Genomic DNA, 6000 nt, shown 5'->3' on the forward strand with positions numbered 1-6000 from the left:
GCCCTTGTAGAGACGGCTTATATCGCATTGCCAAGCCCGTCCACCAAACTCAACACACGGGTCTCTCGGTGGCCAGAACGTCTTCTTCCCAATGGCACAATAGGCTTGGTCATCCTAGCCTCAGCATCTTACAGCACATCTCCAAGAATAATCCTGATCTACATATTTCTTCTACCTCTATTTCTTGTAATCCTTGCAATCAATGTAAAGGGCATAAACTGCAATTTCCAATTTCTGAAAACCTCAAACAGGCTCCCTTAGAGCTACTACATTCTGATGTATGGGGACCTTCTCCGGTCCCCTCACACCAAGGATTTAGATATTACGTAATTTTTGTGGATGATTACTCGCGTTTTATCTGGTTATTTCCTATTATGTTTAAATCCGATGTTACGAATATTTTTATCAATTTTGTTACATTTATTGAGCGTCAGACGTCTCGCAAAATCAAGGCCATTCGCACCGACGGCGGTGGCGAATACGTCAATCAACATTTTCAGAAATTCACTCGAGATAACGGCATTCTTCATCAGACATCTTGTCCATACACTCCAGAACAGAATGGACTTGCCGAAAGGAAGCATCGCCACATTATGGAAACTACACGAACTCTGTTAGAAACAGCGCAGTTACCATCTACATTTTGGCTTGAAGCAGCAACCACCGCCACTTACATAATAAACAGGACCCCTTCTATCACAACTCATTTTATTTCTCCTCTTAAACTAATGTTTAATATTACTCCTTCTTATAATCATTTTCGAACATTTGGTTGCGCTTGTTTTCCACTAAAACCCCCGCACGCTCGTGACAAACTAACTCATACCTCCGACTTCTGTATTTTCTTGGGTTATTCCGAACACCAAAAAGGCTACAAGTGCTTCAATCCCAAAACCAATTGGATTACTATATCTCGTCACGTTCAGTTTGACGAAACTGTTTTTCCATTCCCACAATTTCCCTCCACTACATCTTCTGTTGATACCATTGATAACCCATCATTGCTTATACCTGTTTCAACTCTTCCAATTTCTACTCCTAACATGGCCTCAATGCCTGTCACGAATCAAACATCTTCTGTTGCAACTAACGTTTATCAATTAGTTAATTCCACTGACATTCCTACTACTTCTAATTCACAGGACTCTCCCAACCAAGCCGTGGCTACTCATCCTATGGTAACCAGAAGGCAAACAGGAAATCTCAAGCCCACACGTCGTCTAAATCTGCTTCATCAGACTCAAGAACCAAATTCTTTCCCTGCCGCCGAACCGACTACCTACAAAGAGGCTTATAAATCTGCTCACTGGCGGGAGGCTATGGCAATCGAGTTCTTTGCACTCCAAAAACAGGGTACATGGCAGCTCGTTCCTCCTCCTCAAAGCGGACCTATCCTCGGATCCAAATGGACGTACCGCACCAAGCTCAATTCGGACGGATCAATAGCCAGATACAAAGTGAGATTAGTCGCTCAAGGCAATCGGCAAGAACACGGACTAGATTACAATGACACCTTTAGTCCGGTCGCCAAATTACCAACGATACGTATACTATTTACCATTGCTCTTTTCCACCACTGGCCCGTCCAGCAACTTGATGTCACCAATGCATTCCTTCACGGCGAACTCTCGGAGATCGTTTACATGCGTCAACCCAAGGGATTTGAAGACGCATCTCAACCTGAACATGTCTGCCTCTTACGAAAAGCAATTTATGGCCTCAAACAAGCCTCGAGGCAATGGTACACAACGTTTACTAATTATCTTCTTAGCCTCGGGTTCAAGCACAGTCAAGCCGATCAATCCTTACTCACTCTACATCACGGCAAAACCCAAGTCTATCTACTCGTGTACGTTGACGACATTTTGCTTACTGGAAACGACCAACAGGCGATATCAACTCTCCTCCATAAATTACATTCTAAATTCACCATGAAGAACTTGGGCTTAGCACATCATTTCCTGGGCATAAAAATCACATCCTCCGAAGATAAGTATCATTTATCTCAAAGCTCTTACGCCCTTTCTATTCTGCAATTAGCTAATCTTACCCATTGTAATCACCTTGCTAATCCCTCTTGTACTAAACTTCCACCTCAGGCCGAAGATGAACAACCCTGTTTTGATCACGCCACCTATCGGAGAATAATCGGCTCTCTTCAGTATCTCACATTAACTCGCCCAGACATCGCATTTGCGGTCAACACGCTGTCGCAACACATGCATGACCCGAAAATTGTTCACACCTACTTGTTGAAACGGCTTCTTCGGTATATCAAAGGGACTATTGATCTCGGTATACCCATTACACGATCTACTCTTCTCCTTCGCACATTCTCAGACGCGGACTGGGCGGCTGATCCAATTTCCAGAAAATCCATATCCGGTTTTTGCACATACCTGGGCGATACGCTTGTGTCATGGACCGTAAAGAAACAATCTACCGTCTCCCGTTCATCTACCGAGTCTGAGTACCGTGCTCTTGCCGCCGCTACAGCAGACACTATTTGGATCAAGAAGCTACTTTCCGACTTCTCCATCACGCACAGTACATCGATTGACATCTTTTGTGATAATACCTCGACCATAGCTCTAGCTAACAACCCGGTCTTTCATGCAAGAACTAAACACATTGAGATCGATCAACGGTTTGTTAGAGATCACATTCAAATCAACAACATTCGGCTCCTCCCTATCAACACCATCGATCAAATTGCCGACATATTCACCAAACCATTAACTACCAACAGATTCCAAACTCTTCGCTCCAAACTGACCGTTGCTCCCCAACCATCAGTTTGCGGGGCAATGTTAGAATAAACTTACACTTATTTACGTTTATTTCTGTATCCAGTAATACTTGTACATGTGTAAACTATGTACAGGAATCTTCTATATAATACATGTAATGTATCTGTAATAGTCGAGAAAATCAATTCATATTCTTCTTTCATTTCATCGTCTTCCCTTTATTCTCCTCTGTACGTTTCTTGTTTTTCATCAGTTATGAGTTCGAGTCTTACGTATGTGATATGTATGAATTTGCCTTGATTGACCCAAATGAAAAAAAAAAAAAAAAAAAAAAAAAAAAAAAAAACAGATTAACTGAGTGCCACATATTAGACCTTGGTGCATACATTTCTATTATTTTGAGTTGATCTTATATCTGATTTGATCAATTCTAAACAACACTGACCTAAAATAAATCCAAAATAGATACATAATTTTCTTATTAATGGAGGGCTCAATGATTCTTATAGTCCTCTTGATGCCTTATTAGAGTGCCAACCATGCATACTTCCATAAATAAATTACTAGATCCCAACAAAAAGGTCTGCTACACATGCATGACAGGTTCCCTAGGATATGAAGCTGGCAGGTTTCCTCAACTTCTACTCAAAACATGCTGGCTTCTCATAAGTGAGACTGTGAGAGAATTAAACCTCTCTCTCTCTCTATCTCTCTCTCTCTCTCTCTCTCTCTCTCTCTCTCTCTCTCTCTCTCTCTAAACTCACAGTTTGGTCTATTCAACAAACTATTTTGTTATGTTAATTAATAAAATGTAAGTCCCCATTGAATTAGGCAACTTGCTTCTCTTGCTTTCTTTTGTTTTCTTTGGAGTGAGTTGACAAATATAATACAAAAGCTTGACTTTTTAGCCAAAGAATCTATTAGAGATAAGAATTGAAGGGTTTTATTTAGGCTTTATTTGGAGCACCTTTTCAACTACTTTTGCGGTAAAAAAATTGTTAGTAAAAAATAATTAATTAATATTTGGATGACAATTTTTTATCATTATTTGATTTTTTTGCTTTTAAAAAATAATTTTTAATATTGTGATCGAGAAAAAATAATTAAAAAAAAATTGTATCAAATCAAACCTTAAATTTGATGCAATAATTTTGGCTTTGTTTGGGACATCTTTTTTACTGCTTTCTAAAGTAACTTTAAAGCACAAAAAAATTTTAAATTAGAAAAATTGGTACCAAAAAGTTGCTTTATAAAGCATTAAGAAAGCTGTCCCAAATGAATTCATAGCCATTTTGTATTTTTTAGCCTAAAATTTATAATCTCAATAGGAAGAAGCTCATGAATTTTAATAGCAAAACCTAATTCTAATCTTATTATCTATTAAGAGCTAAACAAATTATTTCAGTAAAATTAAGATAAACATGCATTAATCAAGAATGAATGAAATTTTAGATTAAATTAAGAAAATATTAAGTAATAATAATAAAAATAATTTATGTATTTATCCTTTTATTTATATCTATAAAAATAAATTTGATGTAATACTACAATTTTTTCCTAACTTAAAATAATTAAGATAAATTCAATTAATATATTTGCATTTAGAATTTGTCTTTATAGGCTTAGTAGTAGAAAGCTTATAGGTTTAATCATTTAGAGTAAAAAATGAAAAATCATCGAGTCAGACCGGATAAATTTAATTATTTATGTTTAAATTCTATTGGTCAAGAAAAGATAATTTGATCATTCGTTTATGAACCGTTTGATCAAATAACTCCTATGAGCGGTTATTATGACCAATCCGCGGGAAATAACTATTGGTCCTCTCTCTCTCTCTCTCTCATAAGGAGGAGTTATCTTGCTCCATAGAGAACTAACTCATAAAAGAAGAAAGTGAAGGGAGAAGGGAGAGAAACCGTAGTTCGAAATTTGACGAATTCAAAATGAAGCAAGGTATGTTTTTCTTCCGATTAAAGATTGTGAAAATCATCTTGTTTAAGATCTTGAAAATTTAAGACTTATGTAAATTCAAGTTTTCCGTTTCGATTTCTTTTACATAAATTATGACGCAAGTACTTGCAAGAGTTAGATAACTCATAATGCATGTTAGGAGTTCTTGTAAAAGTTACATAATTTAATTATAAAGAAAGTTCTTGTATGTATCGGGAACCAAAATCGCATATGTGAGTAAGTTCTATAAAGATATTTTAAGAATTTCATTAAGTCTTACATTAATTTCCTACACTTGAAGAGAATTGTTAAACCATAATAATTCCAAAACTTTTATCGTCATTTGGAACCGCAATTGGCTGCCTTTGGGATTTCACATGTCGAAGCTTCTTCTCTGCCTTTACTTTGGCACCTTTTCTCCATCAACCCCAAAAGGTACGAGAGCAAGTATAAGCCTCATCTTTGTATCCCAAATAAGCAAGATCTTGCACTATTCTTATAGCCACTAAGAGCATCAAATAAATAATGAAATAGAATATAAAGCCTAAATTGGAAGTATTGAGCTAGCCACCATAATGGAAATCAACATGTTGAGTGATTCACAAGTCATGATCAATCAAGTGGTTGAAAATTTTATGATTTATAAAGTTAAAATCCTCGTCGTACTAAAGGGCCACGAGACTCCAAAATGTAAGGTTAATTGTCTATTGCCTTCAAAAAGAAGCTTGATCGATGAATCATCACCCATCGCACAAATTTAAAAAATGTGTATTATTGTTCATCTACGTGCAATAAATTCCTTATCACCGTTCGTTTGATTATGTATAATGTCCTAATACATAGGAATCCAAAAAAGATAGAAAATATTCTAATTAAAAAAAATTCATAATATATAAATATATAATATTATTTTTTTAATATTTAACTATTTTTGTGCTGTATTTGCCTTCCTCAAAATTGAAGCTGGTTCCGCCCCTGCTAAGAAACTCTTTGAGGTCAACCAAATTACTCGTGAGGATGTTAGCACCATTGTCAACATTAACACTTGGCCCAGTGTATTTGTTGAGACACTCAAGCGCTTGGCCACTCACTAATGCACTCACCCACTCATTGAAGGTGAACCCACTTCTTGCCTATATAAAGCTAGTTACTTTAATCTTCTCATTTAAAAAGAAAACAAATACAAATATCAAGAGGGTTCCATTTTTACAATATATCTCTATCATTTTTGCAACATTTCAAAAGAGATATATTCCTAGTTTTATCGGTCATTATCTTATAGATCATTTGTTTGTGTGAA

This window comes from Dendrobium catenatum, unplaced genomic scaffold (assembly GCF_001605985.2).
Source record: "Dendrobium catenatum unplaced genomic scaffold, ASM160598v2 fragScaff_scaffold_908, whole genome shotgun sequence".
NCBI classification, from domain to species: Eukaryota; Viridiplantae; Streptophyta; class Magnoliopsida; order Asparagales; family Orchidaceae; genus Dendrobium; species Dendrobium catenatum.